Source organism: Panthera pardus, unplaced genomic scaffold, assembly GCF_024362965.1.
Source record: "Panthera pardus isolate Hobbes unplaced genomic scaffold, ASM2436296v1 HiC_scaffold_16, whole genome shotgun sequence".
Classification (NCBI taxonomy): domain Eukaryota; kingdom Metazoa; phylum Chordata; class Mammalia; order Carnivora; family Felidae; genus Panthera; species Panthera pardus.
Window position 1 is genome coordinate 8,779,776 of NW_026526721.1, and position 17,027 is coordinate 8,796,802.

Here is a 17,027-nt window from a genome sequence, read left to right on the forward strand (position 1 = left end):
TTTAATTTTCTCTATTTTCTTCTGGGTTCCCAGTCACTCACTCACACACACACACAACACACACACACACACACACACATTTTAGACCGGGGCAATTTTTTTTTTTTTTTTTTTTGGTAAGAGGCCAGAGAGTAAATATTCTAGGCTTTGGAGGCCATACGGTGTCTGCCACAACTATTTAACTCCATGGTAGTGTGAAAGATGCCATGGGCAATACAAACAATGAGGGTGGTGGTGCTCCAGTAAAACTTTACTGTGAGAACAGGTGGCCAGCTGGCGGCACCTGGGCCAGAGTGTGCCAACCCCTGTGCTCGACCGTCTCATTCTGCCCTCTATATCTGTTGCACTTTGTCATATTTTCTTCTCTTCTCTCTGCTGTGTTCCGGATAACTTCCTCAGATATATCTTCTAGCTTATTCATTCTTTCTTTAAGAGTGTAATCGACGGTTTAATTAACCGTTGCGTTTTTTCTGCAGCAGCTATCTTGTTAATTTTTAGAAGTTCTGTTTGTTCTTCCCTCCCTTGATTCTACCAATTCATGGTCCTGCTTATTCACACATTGTGTCTTTTCTTCTTTTAGATGTTTTTTATGCATAACTCTGCACAGTGTTGCCACCACATCTATAGTCCTTGGGATTCTAAAGTGGTTTCTTGTTTCTATTAGCTTTCATTCACAGTGACTTGCCTTCCCAAATATTTGTTGATTTTTGTTTGTGAGGTGGTGTTTAACCTTAATGTGTGGGATTCCTGCAAACAAACTTGGGGAACCTTTCCTCCAAAGAGAGTCCACATGTCCTTTTGTCAATAGATGGGGAAGCCCCCTTTCTCCCATGCCAGATCATTCCACAGGACTTCGAGATCTTTTTCTACAAAAAGAATCCCAGATGTCGGTCCCCCTATGGGACTCTACCGCGGTGCAGCCTCATCGCTCCCTGTCACTTTAGGTTCAGTTCCTGCCTCTCAGATTTCCAGATACCCCAGTCTGATCTCTCTGCCTTTCAACCAACCCCAGGGCATCCCTGCCCTAGCCCTTGGTGATTCCTGCTTAGCCTCTGCTCACAGAAACCTGGTGACACCTATCTATCCTCCTTCCCTCCCTGCCCCCACCCCCCGACTCAGTTTTCCCTCATCTGTCTGTGTCTGTTTTATCGTATCCCTGCAAATCTCTTCAACCTTCAGAAATATGTCACATCTGAGATCTTGCTGGGAAGGAATTCAGCCCTAAAGTACCTAATTTCTCATGGTCTGGAGACGTTCTTTTGTGCAACTTAACTTATGTGGACAGACATACTCTGGTAACTTGTTTCGTACCACTTTGGACCTGAACAGATGGGCTTATGTGCAGCCTCTTAGATCCCACTGCTCATAAATGGAGGAACTTTGGTGCCTACCAGGTGGTGATCTCGGTGCAGGAACATATCCCTGGACACAAGGTTGCATTTTATTTTATTTTTAAATATCAGCACAGAGCCCAATGTGGGGTCTGAACTCATGAACCGTGAGATCATAACCTGAGCTAAAGTCAGATGCTCAACCGGCTGAGCTGCCCAGGCATCCCTCACAAGGTTACACTTTAGTTCACCTTTAAAGTTAAAGCCACAAGGGACCCTCTCCAGGCATAGCCCGGGACCCAGCCTGGCCCTTGACTACTCATTTCCAGCCTCAGCACTGTCTCCCTGTCCTGTCCGGTGGACTATCCTGTATGCCCATCATAACACTTGCTCTGAGAAAATACTAGGGTAAACGTATAAATAAAACCATGCTCAAAGAGTGACCCATTCCAGCAATATTAGTGTTTTGATCAGGAGCACAGCCAAAGGAAGGAAGCTCTAATTGCAGAATTTGGGACATTGATCTAGTTGTTTTGCAGGGTCAGAGGGAAGGCGTATTGCGCTTCTGAGCCTTTCTGGCTCCCCTGAAATCACACTAAGTGTTCAGTGGCCACTTGCTTGGTCTGATGATCGAGCCTGCTGCATTTGGAGAGACAGCCTGCGATTATTCCTGGCTTTAACAACGCGAACAGCTGAAAGAGCCTGATGCGGAATCCTCTTACATGTGACGCCCTGCTGAAAAAACAATCCACTACACCCTCACATTTATTTAAATCTCCGAACAGAGTCGCGTTCTCTGCTGAGTTCTGATGAGGAGTGAGTTTTCCGAGGGTGTGATTTATGAGCCTTTCACAAATGGGTTTTAAATGGGGGCACTGACACTTCCACTCTGGCTGTGGCTGGGGTGGGGGCCCTTCGGCCCGAAGAGGCTGAAATGGGCGGCGGGAGGCCGGGCGGGTGGATCTGGGTCATCACGAGTGAGCGGCTCGCAGCCAGCCGGGCTCTTCCATTAGTGAGCCGCTTCACTCAGCGACCCTGGATTATTCGTTTGTGTTTCTCTCAAGGAAGAAATAACACACATCGACGTGGAGACGGAAGGTTGGGTCTCTCCTGTGCCGCACACACTCGGCACCAGCGATGGAAACATTAGCCCTTTCTCCTGCCCGTGCTTCTCCCTCGGCACGACTGTCTGGTGGTGAAGTTAGCGTTTCCCAGGATCTTTTCTCTTTTCTGTTTCTCTCTCGCTGTGCGTTCCAGCCAGGAGAGTGAGGACCGCATGGCTGGTTGAGAAGTGGTCCCCTAAGAAATGGTCCACATCCTAATCCCTAGAAGCCATGAATATGACCTCGTTTGGAAAGAGGACTTTTGCAGGTGTGATGCAGGCTCTTGAGACAGGAGATGATCCTGGATTATCCGCGTGGGCCCTCGGGGCTGCCGCAGGAGCTCCTGGGGAGGCAAAGAGAGATTAGATGTGGGGAGGAGGGGGGGCCGGCAGAGATGGGAGCAATGCATCCACAAGCCGAGGGCGGCCAAGGATAGCTGGGACCAGCAGAGGCTGGCAGAGGAAGGGAAGGATCCTCCTCAGAGTCTGGGAGGGGAACGCAGCCCTGCTGACACCCTGACCTCACACGTCAGGCCTCCAGAACTGTGAGAGAGGCCTTGCGTTGTTTTACGCCACGAGGTTTGTGGTCATTTGTTACACCCTCCCTAGGAGACGGAGACCGATGCCTCTGACCCCCCCATTCCAGGAAATCGATGAGGTTAGAGCTTATATTCTGGTAGATCTCACTGCTCTGTGAGGGTGCCCTTGTGCCCGTCCCCCTGCTCTAGGTGATAGAACATGCAGCAAAGCTGTGTGCCAATAGGGTTTTGGGGGGTGGGGGAGTGCGCTCCCAGGGAAGCCAGAGTGAGGGAGAAAGGGAGACAGTGCATTACCCAGCTGGCCACAGCTTGTCAGGAGAGCCCGGCTGCATGGCCATGGGAGACCCTGTTGAGCCACCGCTGCTTGGGACAGGCTGGGGAGGGGGAGGGGGTGGGAGAGGAGGGGCCAGGGAGGACAAGTATTTTATCTGCTGGCTCCTTCCTCTGTCTCTCCCGGGCAACGATTACTCCATCCTTCTAGACTGTAGTTCCCGCCAATGGCCAGAACCTTTGTGGGTTGGGCGAGACCAGCCGCAGGTGCCAGAGCGGCTGCGGCTTTGCTGTGGGGGTGGCATGCTGGAGGCTGTGCTCAGGCCTCGCCCCTGGGGGAGGCTGAGAGGTTTGTGATGATGACGGCACGAGCGTCCCTGGGGGTCATTCCAGCTGGGACTGAGGCCAGGAGGCCGCAGGGCTGGGCAGACTGGGGGGCCTTGTACACTGAGTCAGGCACCCACCCGGGTGGGTGGCCAAGGTCAACTTCCTCTTGCTTTATGGACCTCCGCAAATGGGGGACACCCGAAGGCTCCTTCGGCCCCAGCATACACACCCTGCCTGGGGCCCCCAGGCTACAAATCAGGCACGTGATTCTGCTTAGGGGTCTGTCACCAGCTCCAGCTCCTTTCATCCTCCCTGTAGCTCCTCTGCTCCTCGCCCTAGCTGCTGGGCCTTTCCTGTTTCCCTTTGTCCCTTTGCCTTTGCACACAGAACCTCTTGTATCTTATTGAACTGCATATCCAACTTTGCTGTCCTTTGAGTTCAAGAGAGCGGTCCTATTTCTGCACTCGGCTAGACGTCGCAAGAGAAATTCCCTTAGCACATGGATAGGGAACTGGGAAGGGGAAAAGATTCTTTAACAGACGAAAGAGGCGTCAGGGACACTGTTTTCTTTTGACGTTTCAAGCGGAAGAAAAGACTTGGAGGGAAGAGAACCTAAGTGGTTTTTAGACTGAGTTTTGTTGGCTGAAGGATGGATCGAGGTCATGCATATGTAACCCATGTGTATGTGGGGCCCCTCCTGGGGTCTCCTGCTTGATCCACAAAGCCAAAGAGGGAATGGCCTCTTCATTAAGATAAAACACTGAAGCCCCCACGATGGAGGGGAGGGCAAGAGAGAAGGTGGGCCATGCTCTCAGCCCTGAATGGGGCCCTAGAGGTTCCCTCTCCCGCCCAATGGTTCTGGCTGTAGAACAAGTATTTCTGGGTGCCTGGCAGGGGGGTTTTGAGGATGTGAGCCACCGGGTCCCTGAGGTGAGGGGGTCCTGAGGGCATAGGCTGTGGGGTGGATTGGAAGCCAGACCAGAACATGGGTGGGATAGCAGTCACCGTTTGCTGCGGTATGCTCGGGTAACAAACAGTCCCCAAACGGAAGATGCTTACAACAGTAAAGGTTTACTTCTTGCGCACGCTATGTTCATTCTGCCTCGTGCTGTCCTTGTCCTGGGACCCCAGCTGAAGATCCAGGCCCCCGCTTCCCTCCAGGACTCACTGGTTCTGTGGCAAAAATGGAGCAAATGGCTTTACAAAGCAGTAACTCCTAACGCTTCGGCTCAGAAGCATCACACATCACTTCCACTCGGATTTCATTGGCCAAGTCCAGTGCGAGGTGAGGACGTATAATCCTCCCACGGCGAGGGTAGCGAATTCTTCGAATAATAGCACAAGGAAGCCCAGAAGGCACACTGCCCATGCACGGAATCCCACCTGCCTCAGTGTCACCTGCCTCTCTGCTGGGATCCAAACCAGCCCAGAAAAGGCTCTCCTTCATGTTGACACATGGAGATTGACAGTGAGAAGTGCAGCCAGCTCACTGGTTTTGAAAGGGGCCAAACTGAATTCCAAACTGCAAATTTAGGAAGGCCTCTCCCTCCAAGACTGCACCAGACTTTGCAATGCCATTTGATGGTCGAGTTTATCTCCTTGTTCAGAGAGCATGCTTGCCGTGTCCTGCCCTCAGCTGGGCCCGGCGCCCTGAGTCTGTCTGGTTTGACTGGTCGGACGAAACTGCCAGTATTCTGAAGGGCGGGCAGGGAGCAGACATTCAGAAAGAGGGTGAGTGGCTCACCATTCAGGGCACGGAATGACAAATGGGCCCTGGAGGAAGGGGCCTGAGTGTGTCACAACTCCTGGACAGTCTTTCAACCAGTCCTGTTTTCAGTGACACTGTACTCTGGCCTTCAGATACACCTGTTGCCCCCCAGTTCCTAAGACTTCCCGCAGCTCTATGGTAGGGACAATAGTGTTTCTTATGATTCTCCCCCCTTTACCTCCCTCCAGCAGGTAGGGCTCAACTTTCTCCCTCCTATTACGTCAGATACCATTTGTCTATTATTTTCGCCTTTCAAAATACTATTCATTTCTCCTCTCTTCTCTTGTCCAAACCTTCTGTTGTTGGTTTTTCTGTCGCTTTAGTGGGTTTTGAGGAGACCACAGGGGTGAAGTGTATATGTTGCAGCTGCTAGGCTTGCCCAGAACCCCGCCTACAACATCTCCATGTCTACGGTAGCCTAAACTGCTTCCCATGTGGAGGCCTTCCTCCTCAGGGGGCTTAAGGGCCAGGAGTGGTCAGGGAGGGAGCAGTGGGGGTCCTGTAGGGTTTCTGTTCTCCCTGGAGACCGGCCAAAATGCTAAAGTGCATGCTTACCTAAGCCACGACCCCCTTCTTTTATAGGGGAGCCTGAAGCCAGGAGAACCAAAGCAGTCCCCTGCGCTCCACGGTCAATGACATGGGGCAAAACGACTTGGTTATGGGTGTGGCCAAGGAAGAACGAAAGGACTGGGCGTGGCCAGGTTAGACCGAGGTCTGGGCGTGGCCAGGGAGAAAAACGACTGGGCGTGGCCAGAGAAGAACTAGGTCTGGGCGGGGCCAGGGAAAACGGACTGGGCGTGGCCAGGTTAGAAAGAGGTCTGGACGTGGTCCGGGAGAACAAGTCAAATTTTGTGGAACTGTATTGCCTTTCAACTTTGACTTATTTCCATTCATTCAGGCATCTCCGCAAGGTTTTGTTGATTAAATGGAATTTACCAAATACGAAATGCAGTGTAATTTTCCTTTATTTCCTCCAAGAATATGCCCAAACTATGTAGCCTTACCCTTTTCTGAATTCTAATACGCAAATGTTTCCAGCCTTCCCCGTCTGTGTGTGTGTGTGTGTGTGTGTGTGTTTAAGGAGAAGAGAGATATCGGGTCTGGAAAAAGTGTGTCTAGACTGGAACAAGTCCGAGCTCCCGTCCTCCAGAAGACTGGGCGATGGTTCTCTGCTGGGTCCTCCCCGTGATGCTCTTCCTCCAGAAGCTTCCAGACCCCACCACCCGCACCCCCTGCTTGGCTCCCTTCTTTCTCACCCCCACCCCTAAAGTTCTCCGACTTTATCTCCCTGCCTTTTCCAACACAGTTCTCTCCACCTCTCCTCCCCTCCCCTGGCGACTCTGGCCCCTCCTGGAGCTTTGGAGCTGCTTCCTCCCCATCTGCAGATCCGGAGGTAGGTCCCTCAAGGGCTCCTGAGCCCGTACCTCTGTCTCCTGGCGCGGGTCCCAACAACTGTACCAACTCGCCCGGAGCCCTGAGCTCTGGGAAAGCAGGGACCAGTTTGCACCAAGCCCTGCAATGTCCCTGGACCATCGCAAGCACTGCACGCACTCCCTGGCAGACTGAAAAGGTGGAATTCATCATACTAATTCTGCATTTCCTCAGTTGGAGTCCCGCCTTTCAGATCATATTCAATTTCGCATCTGTTTTCTTTTTAATTATCATTAACAGCGTTATCATAAAAATTTACTTAGGCCAATTGTCATTTCCTCTCAGTTGACTGTTTTGGTATTTTAGCACAAAAATAACTCTGAGAGATGTGCAAAGCCATTAGGTAAAAATTAATTGGCATAATTAAAAGCAAATCGTTTTCCTGGAAAGCCCAGATTTTAAGAGCTGGTGCAGGGCAGTCTGCTGGGGAGCAGCGGGTCCTGGGGTTTACTCCGCTCTGCTCTCTGCTTTGTTCCACGGCTGCTGGTGGTTCTCACTGGTAGCCGCTATTCGTGGCGGTGACACATTAATTGAACCTCACTACTTCCAGGTGTGTGGCACACTCCGAGGTCACCAGTGCAAGGGGGGTTTCATGTGCATTCAATTACTGCCGCGATATGAAGGAATGCAACATGTCATACGTTAACGTGTCAATTACCACCCCTCGGGGGGCTGCCCGCAAACTAAACCAATCAGCCCTTCCCTGTGGAGCACGTTCTGTTTGGGCTGCAAACTCTGTAAACCGTGTGCGTGCGTGTCGGGGAGAAGTAGGGAGGAGTAGAGAACCAGCTAATGGGTTGGGAAATGCATCTTGAAAATTCAGGCGACGTGTTCTCATTTGCTTCAAGAGTGCACTATGGAGTGTTGTAGCAGGCAGGATTGCAGTCATGAAGCCACAGAGAGCTGAAGGAATTCATTCAAGGATACAACCATCTGCTAGGGGTTCTGGGATGCCGACAAAATATCTGTCCTTATATATATGTAAGAGTTACTATATGGGGCTAGTTTCTGACGTTTACGTTTTAAATGCTTACAGTTAGCATTTACATACATAAAATGAAGAAGCGTATACTTACCTGCGAGTTTTGGCCCCAAGTGTAGTAATATAAAACTGTGATAATTTGACAATTGAAACATGAAATTAATTTATGTAAGAAGAATTTTTTAAAACAGGGTTTTCTGTGTGCCTTTTTCTTTTTGAGTTCATTCAGATGTGCAGGAGGCCATGACACCCCATGACGGCCTCATGAGGCCCTCTTTGGAAGGAATTTCTTTCCTTTCCTTCCCTTTCCTTCCCTTTCCTTCCCTTCCCTTCCCTTCCCTTCCCTTCCCTTCCCTTCCTTTCCTTTTCCTTTCCATCCCTTCCCTTCCCTTCCCTTCCTTTCTTTTTCCTTCCCTTCCCTTCCCTTTCCTTCCCTTTCTCTTTCCCTTTCCTTTCCTTTTCTTTTTAAACCTTCCTTCCTTTCCTTAAAAGGCATTTTTCTTAGAAGCCAGGAATAGTTATTATAATTAGTATTTATTATACTGTCTTCCTTTTCCGAACTTGCAGTGATCAATCATGTTTACCCTCCTTTAGAACTTCCCCGCATGGAATAAGTATTATCCCCCCTTTCTCATAGCAGCAAAAAGAGGGTTAACAGTCTCATTCAAGGTCACCTGGCAAATTATTCTGCATTAGAAGCCACAGTTGCTTAAGCTCCACTATTGCTTAGACAAACACGCCATGTTTTTGCTCTTCATTACTGTTCTTTCATTTTGGGGTGCTGGTAGCCCTCTTCCCTGTGTTGACCTGTGAGTCCATTCATCAGTCAGCAGACACTTAAATGCATACTTTAAAATGTGTTAATTGTAGGAAAAAGATTCCCTGGCTGAAAGAATACAGATCGAATTCCAAACCTCAAAACCACACCGAATTCCCATTACTCGGAAAAGTGGTCATTGTTGGTACAACTTAACTCAATGGCCATTTCTCTGCCTTCCCCGTCTTTCTGCATCTCGTCTTCTAACCTTCACTTCGCAAGGCCTCTTGCTGACTCGCGTTGCTTTCTCCTCCAAATTTGGACATTGGCTGCCAAATACATTCAACAGCGTGAAACTACAGACAACCAACCATTTGTGACTTACAGCGCTGGCAATTTTCAGGTGAGTCAACCTAATAGGAGTTTGCTACAGAGCTCACTGGACTTTGCAGTTGTTATAATGACACTGCTCAATGTCCAGAAAAGAATTTTGAGAGCAGCGGAATGCTACACATCTGAGGTGCGCGTCACTGTTTTTATTCTTGAAGTAAAGACCTATTTGCTTCTGGAATGAATTGATAATTTACGTAGGAAAACCCTCACTTAGGATCTTTTAACAGAAGCCACCTTCTTCTCTCTTTTTTGTGGGGTGGTGGTGAGTGGGGCCTGATCAAGGAGGAACACAGCTGGGCGTGTGCCCTCACAAAGTCTGCCATGGACAAAAATAAGTTGAGGTCTATGTTGAGGATGAGACTACCCCAGGGAGAGAGCGAGTGGGAGCCAGTGTGTCCAGAGGCAGCCCTTCTTCCTGTCTCACTCGCTCGTCTAACATTAGCCGACCATAGTTTCATCATTACAAGAGAGCGAACTCTTTACTATGTGACCATATCTGCTTTTCCTTTTTAAAGTTAATTTATTTATTTTGAGAGAGACAGAGACAGCGTGAGTGGGAGAGGGGCAGAGAGAGAGGGAGAGAGAAAATCCCAAGCAGGCTCCACACTGCCAGCTGCTGAGCCCGACGCGGGGCTCAAACCCACAAACTGTGAGACCGTGACCTGAGCCGAAACCAAGAGTTGGGCGCTTAACTGACTGAGCCGCCCAGTGCCCTATCCACATCTGTATTCATTATTCAAAAATAACAAAAGGCAAAGAAGAGAAAATGTTCTGATGCTCTATTCTTGACTGGGTTTTCTTGACAGAATTTGAGCAGCTAAAGACTCAGTCCCAGACCCAGAGGAGCTGGAAGCAGGGCTTTCTCGACTTTTCCTCCTGGGGCTGCACCAGAACCCAGTGGGGTGAGCTGGCACATGGGGCCCACAGCCTGGTCCCCTTGCTTTTCTGATGACTTGGGCTCCAAGGCGGGGCAGGGATCAGATCAGCTGGCCTAGCCACGGACCTTAGGTTGGGCCGTTGTAACAAAATGCCAGCAACTGGGGAGCTTAAAAAATAGACATTTATTTCTCACAGTTCCGGAACCGGAAGTCGAGGTTCAAGGTGCTGGCTAGTTCCGTTCCCAGTGAGAGCCTGCTTATTGGTTTGCACATGGCTGCCATCTTGCTGTGTCTTCACATCCCGGAGAGAGGAGTATGGGGAGAAGGAGGGAGGCAGGGAAAGCTGTTTTGTGAGTCTTCCCGTAAGGACCCTAATCCTGTCTATGAGAGCTCCGCCCTCATGACCTAATTACCTCCCAATGACCTCACCTGCAAGTACCACCACTTTGAGGAATAGGGCTTCAACACACAGATTATGGGAGGACACAAACATTCACTCCATTGCCTCGTGTTCACCAGGCAGTTTAATGAAATCCACTGAGTGGACTTATTTATAATCTCAGAGCCTCTGTCTCTTCCATGTCAATTCAGGAGACTTTCCCCTTTTTCTTCAACTTGTGCATCTTTTAAAAAAACCTGTCTTGGTTCCCTAGAAAAGAGAGCCTGAGGCAAGGATTAAGTACAAATGCCTTATTTGGGACATGCAATCTCCACACAGTGAGAGTAAGGGAAAGGGGAACTGAGAAGCAAGGCTGCAGCAAGCCATGAAGTCAGAACAGTTGCTTGGCAGATGTACTCACCGGCTGCACGGATGTCACTGTGTCCAACAGTAGTCTGTTGGAGAAAGGGACAAGACTTTTCTCTCCCTGGCTTCCTCCAGTTTCCCGCTTCCCTCTGTCCACATCCACCCTTTGGGGAGTTAACTCGCCTGTACAATCAGTTGTCTCTCTCAGCTCCTTCCCAGCCAGGCAGAAGTCAGACCCTACGCGCTACAGTGTGGATTTCATCCTACTTCAGAGAGTCCACAAGGGTCAGGAGAGCCAGAAACGCCGGGCATGAAGCTGCCGGGCATCACGCAGTGGAACGTCCTGGGCCCGATGGAGTTCGTCTGCCTCTGACGAAAGCCCAGGAGGAAGGGGACGCTGAGAGAATGTGAAGGGTGCATCAGGTGAGCCCATTGATGTGTTGATTAATAAATAATTATTAATGTCTCCTTCGCTTAGGGTCTACGAGGACAAATCATACCACAGGCGTTAATTACACATGTAATCAGGGAGACTCTAGCCCGGCATAAAATACACACCCAATAGCACAAACAAAGTGATGGGATCCAGGTGAGGGGAAACATTTGTTTAAAAAAAAAATGTCAGCATCCACAAGTTTACAAATGCTTATTTAGCTTTATGAGTTTGAAGATTTAGCTACTGGAAGCATCAAGATATTATTTGAGTAACAGAAATAAAAGCATTTCTAGTTTTCACTTCCTTGGTCGCTGCTGCAGTGGAGATTTGCTGAGAATTACTGCGGTCGTGCAAGGCGCTTTCTCCAGTTCTCTTATTCAGCACCCACCACGGCTCCCTGGAGCAGGTTCATGACCCCTACTTCATACAGGTTAGGTAACTGGCCCAAGATCGTGCAGCTTTCAGGCGGTCAAGGCTGCTTTCCCAGGTTTGATTCCAGGTGCATCGCTGTTTTGTGGGCGGTACGATATGAGGAAGCGAACATGGGTGCAGTGAATGCCCACCTGGTAATCAATTTTCGAGGGTGTGCCGAGTAAGGGGTCTGTGACTCAAGCGTCTTCAGCGGTGGACTGCAGGTGCTGACGAGCCCTGTGACACACGGGTGGTTTAAAAGCTAAAGTGGCTCTGGCCCGCGCCTGACTTTTTTTTTTTTTTTTAAGCAGGTCCCCTTCCCTCTTTATTTTGTTTGAATCAGGGTTAAATGGAACCGGCATGTTGGGATTTGGCAGCCTAATTTCCACTCCATGGAGGTAACAGAAGGCTGAGGGTGGATGTGGGGTGCAGGGTCGTATGGGATAGAAACCTTGCTGGCCCCACAGAGCTGGGAGGGACAAGCCTGGAGGGGACGAGGCAGGATGAGCTTGAAGCAGCCGTCTGTGAGGTCTGTTCTGTGACCTGGGGAGCTACGTGGAGATGGGAACAGAGGCTGGCTGACAGGGCTCCTGAGACACCGAGAGCCGTTGCGGGGAAGAGAGGGGTGTCCACAACACCGAGGCAGAGCTGAGTCTCGGACGGGAGCTGGGTGGCGACAAGCAGGCATACGGGGAATTTGGATGTGGTTGAAAGACCTCTTTTTGAAATATTCTCCTGACCTAGATGCCTCCTGGCTTCAAGAGTTAGAAGACAAGTGTAGATATGGGTCAAAGTGCACAAAACAGGATGCCCTGGTTGGGGTACAGGTTTGCAAGGGAGTCCTCAGTGCACTGTGGTTTGTAAAACCAACCCGATGCGAGAAGCCAAAGGGTTTGCATCATGATCATGGCCTTAATCAGATTTGTAAAGTCCAGATATTTCTTTTTTTTTTTTTTTAATGCTTTATTTATTTTTGAGAGAGAGAGAACAGAGCACGAGCAGGGAAGAGGCAGAGAGAGAGAGAGAGAGGGAGACACAGAATCCGAAGCAGGCTCCAGGCTCTGAGCCGTCAGCACAGAGCCCGACGCGGGGCTCGAACTCATGAATTGTGAGATCATGACCTGAGCTGAAGTGGGACGCTTAACCGACTGAGCCACCCAGGCGCCCCTGAACTCCAGATTTCTGTTGGCCAATTCTTATCAGATCCAGAACTTGTTCTGCCCTTGCCACGGGGGCAACCATTCTCATACCCACCACGGCATGAGGGGCAAGGCATACCAGCCAAGGCCACCGGGGTACATTTGGAATGCCATTTCCGAATCACTGGAGTCTCCTAGCAGCTTGGGCAGGAGACAGGAGGTGGAATCGGGAGAGAAGCTGGTTACATCACTCTATCCCCTGGTCCAGAACCCTGGATTTCATCTGTGACTTGCTTCTTCTCTTTCTTACTTCCCCAGAAGGTGCTGTGGGCACGTCTCCATCACCCCAGGCTGGCTTGAGATCAAGTCTGGAGTCAGGAAACTCCTCCTTTCCGAGTCACAGAGGCCTTCCCTTGGAGCCCCCTCCCCCTTGACAAATAAAACCAGGGCATGGAGATCATTACGCCGCACATTATTAGGCAAAATTGGATTAATTAACCTCGTCTGGCCTCTCAGCTTGGGAGACAGAAAAAAAACGAGGCCTAGTTCAAATGCAGCATTTTGCAAATGTCAGCCGTGACTTGGTGATAAATATTTATAAATATATATGCTACATATCAACAGGGTGGCCAGTGTATTTTTACATTTAGGTACACAAAGGCACTCTGTTGTTAACACGCATTCAAAGCAGCAACCTTGAAAGGGCCATTATGGCTTGTACTATGAATGTTTATTAAGAATAATATGCGAAACGGGGCTCCATCTGAATGGGCCCATTGATGGGGTATCAGAGCAGCCAGGGCTGGGATGACGGATCGTCAGGAATGATAATAATGTTCCTGACAGGGCTCACCCCGGCCTGAGAGAGTCGTGTGATGTGTCAGTGGCCCCAGTCACTTCTGGTTGTGGGTGTTTGTTCTAGAAACATTGACTTAGGGCTTGAGCTTGCCCTTAAACCACGGTGCTTAGGGCTTGAGTCATGGAGCCAGGTAAAGGATTTTCCCCTCGAATTGAGCTCCAAGTAGTAATTGGAGTTTTAGATGTGCATCCCAACTAAATCCTTTCCTCCTCCCCACCCTCTGAGTAGGAAACATTTCCTGGGGATTTTCCTACATCTGTCCCTTCCCAGGCTTTCCTTTGCTTTTCTTAGTAGAGACTCTCTCGGCTTAATTTCTTCTGGGCATCCCAGGATCCCTTCCTTGTTTTAGGGGATGCTCATTCATTTATTCAACCAATATTTATTGAGTGCCTACGATGTGCCTGACACAGACCTGATCCTGAGGCCACAGTGATGGGTAATATGGACACGGTTCCTACTCACCCTCCTGGGAGGAGGCATAAAAAACAAGTCGACAAGGAACAACGATGACTTCAGACAGGGAAGTGTCATCAAAAGTCAAGCGGGTCCCATTGGGGAGGGTTTTGGCTGGGAATGGAGGGTGGTGTTTTAGGACAGAAAGTCCAGGAAGCATCTTTAGGAATGAGAGTGACTGGCATGAAGGAGCCAGCCTCCCACAGCCATGTGAGCATCTGAGGCTGGAAGAGTTTCTAAGTAGAAGGAACAGCAAGGGCAGAAGGCCAGTGACGTATGTATTTGGCATGTTCAAGGCTCAGAAATGTAGATGGGTGAGTGTGGCAGAAGCCAGAGAGCAAGGGACAGGTGGCCAAAGCACCAGAAGATGTCCACCCTGGATGTTAGTCTTGGGAAACTGCAAATGGCTCCTGGCATGGCTGGCTCCTCTCAATCTGGAATTATCCATGCTAAGAACACTCGGGGAAGCCAGGAGATATTTCCCAGGCTGTTGATTCAAAGTCACCCTTATTCCTCGGCTTACTTAGAAACATCCTGGGAAAAACAGCCATAGTTCATGGATTTGGGGAATTTCCCCCCACCGTGGATTTGAGTTTAACTTTGTCTGCCATAACATTTTTCATCACAGAGCTTGATAGAACCTTCTTTTTTGATCCAGTTCACCTGGAGGCCTCCAAGGTGACTTATTTGCTTTCAGACACTCCTTGGCTCACATATCACTCAGCATGGTTAAATGATAAAATTTAAAGAATCAACTTTATTTATTGTTCCAAGAATAGTTGACATCACGATCAATATATCTGGACAGAAGCTATTAACATTTTAATGAGTTACTCAGTAATATTCCAAAGATGTGTCAACGAGTCATGGCCCCTTTGATTAAGGATGTACTTTGGAAACTACTGTAAATATATATAAGAAAGGCCCAGAATGAGGAACTGTCACCCATCAATCCTGGGAAGAAGAGTGAGGATTCATGAATAAAGAAACTCACAGGGTGACTGTCCCTGGGCTGTACAGTTTACTCTAAGAGAAATAACCTTTTAAAATGCCATTGGTCTCCACTAAATGACAAACAAAGAGGTCTACCTTTGTCAGCTATCAGGTGTGTGTGTTGGGGGCCTGGGGAGAGGTGCTGTTGCAGATAAGTGGTGGGGGGGAGTGTCTACACATCTTTCTTTTAGATTTAGATCTGGGACATGAATGAGAGGAGGCATAAAGCTTTGGAGGGGAAATAAAATCCAGAACAAGGGAAAGTTATTGGAAAAGAGGACTAGGCAGCTCTGAGAATGAGGGGCAGGGATGACAGAGACCAACAGAAGTTGGTGCCAACATGTACCCATATGCTTCTAGTCTAGTGTGTTGAAATGCTTTGGCATCAAGACCCTTTTGGGTCTCCTCTCTTCCCTCCTTTATCCAAGTCCCTAAAATTTCCTGGACAGGTACTCTTGAGGTCTCCCTGGGTCTCATTGGGCTCTAGATTGCTGTGATATAAAGCTCACCCCATAAAGCTCACCCTTTCCCCAGGGAAGGTGGCTGTTGGAATCCAGTTCTGACATTGGCCTATTCCTGGTAGTGTTGTCTCTGGAAGGTGCAGTTAATTCTGTGTTTGTGTGAAGGAGTGAGGGCATGCCATAAGCCTTAGATTACCTTTTGGTGCAGACATAGCACCCATGGTTTGCTCTTGGGCTAGACTTGTGCTTGGGGGAAGGGGTGGGAGTCTGGGGAGAGGTAGCACATGACTGATATTCATTACCCTGTGAAGATTCTAGTGATGAGCCATTGACTCATGAACCAGAGCACAGAAGACTGTGGGTTTCAGCAGCTTGAATCTATGGCAGAGAAAAGAAGTTGGTAAGTGGGAGTGAAGTAGAGTTGAGGGCAAGCCAAGGAAACCAGCCAAAGATGTTAATGCAGTTCTGGGCTAGAAAGAGGACACAGGGGTGGAACGGGGAAGGACTGAAGCAAATTAACCAGTGTGCTGTGTTCTCACAACATGGAGACTGTGAACCCCAAAGAAATTTAAGTCAGAATAGATCCAGCATTTTCCATTCACTCTGCCATTTTGCTTTTATTTTTCTTTAATGAAAATAGGCAGACTTTGAAGTCTGAATGCCCTGAGTTTCAATCTAGCATGCCTATTTACTCGCTGTGGATTTACTTCTCTGGATCACACAGGTGCAACATTCCTAAAGTGTGACCCATAATACTGTTGTTACCCTACAGAATTATAATCAAAATCAAATGAGGTACTGCATATAAAGCACTTCCTTCAGTGTAGTGCATGGTGAATAAACCATGTCTAGGGGGCATGGTTTATTCAGTTGATTCATAAACTATCTAGATGGCAATCTGTATTGTTGCTAACAACAGTGACATTAGGCTGCTCTTCTCTCTTAGCTGATGAGAAAAGAAAGACAGATGGGAAAGGGAAAGATGAGTGACATCTATAATAGTCTCTATACTGTCTTTCAAATAGAGAACAATAGGACTGACAGGTCACCTAAACATTGCTCTTATTTTCCCTGATGACAAGTCATTGGTCCATTTCTCCATTATCCTGAAATTTGACAATTTCAGTGTCTACAATAGACTTCTGGCTTTGGCAACATAGTGGACCAAGCAGGTATGGGATAGCTCTAGATGCAAATTCCCATAAAACATGGTCAGCCGAAGCAATTAAAAAGTCATAGCTTTAAAAAAAGAGAGAGAGAAGATCCCAGGACTAGAGACACAGATGGAACTGGAAGTCAGAGGGAGAGGGAGTGATCTGTCACTAAAGTCGGAGCTACCAGGGTGGAGCGTCACTTGAATTAGGTCTTAGCACTCAGTTTTAACACCCACTTAAGGACAGCACACCTGGAACTTAGACCACCTTCATAAAGTGAAGACTCTCCAAAGGCAACACCTTCTGTGAATGGGAGACTCAGAGACCAAAAAAAAAAAAAAATTTTTTTTTTCTATCCAAGACTCTGAGTGGGGAAAAATTTGTCACTTATAAGTATCAATTTACCTCATTTGTGTGATGAGTAATTCCTAATCTGAGAATAACATAAAATTGGTCCCACAACCAGGCAACAAAGAATCTCTTCACAAGAAACAATCCCAGATGAAGATAAGCTCATAACAACTCTAGGACAGGACATCATAATCATGTATTGACAGCAGAGTCAGTAAGGAGGAGGACTCATTGTATGTCAGCCATT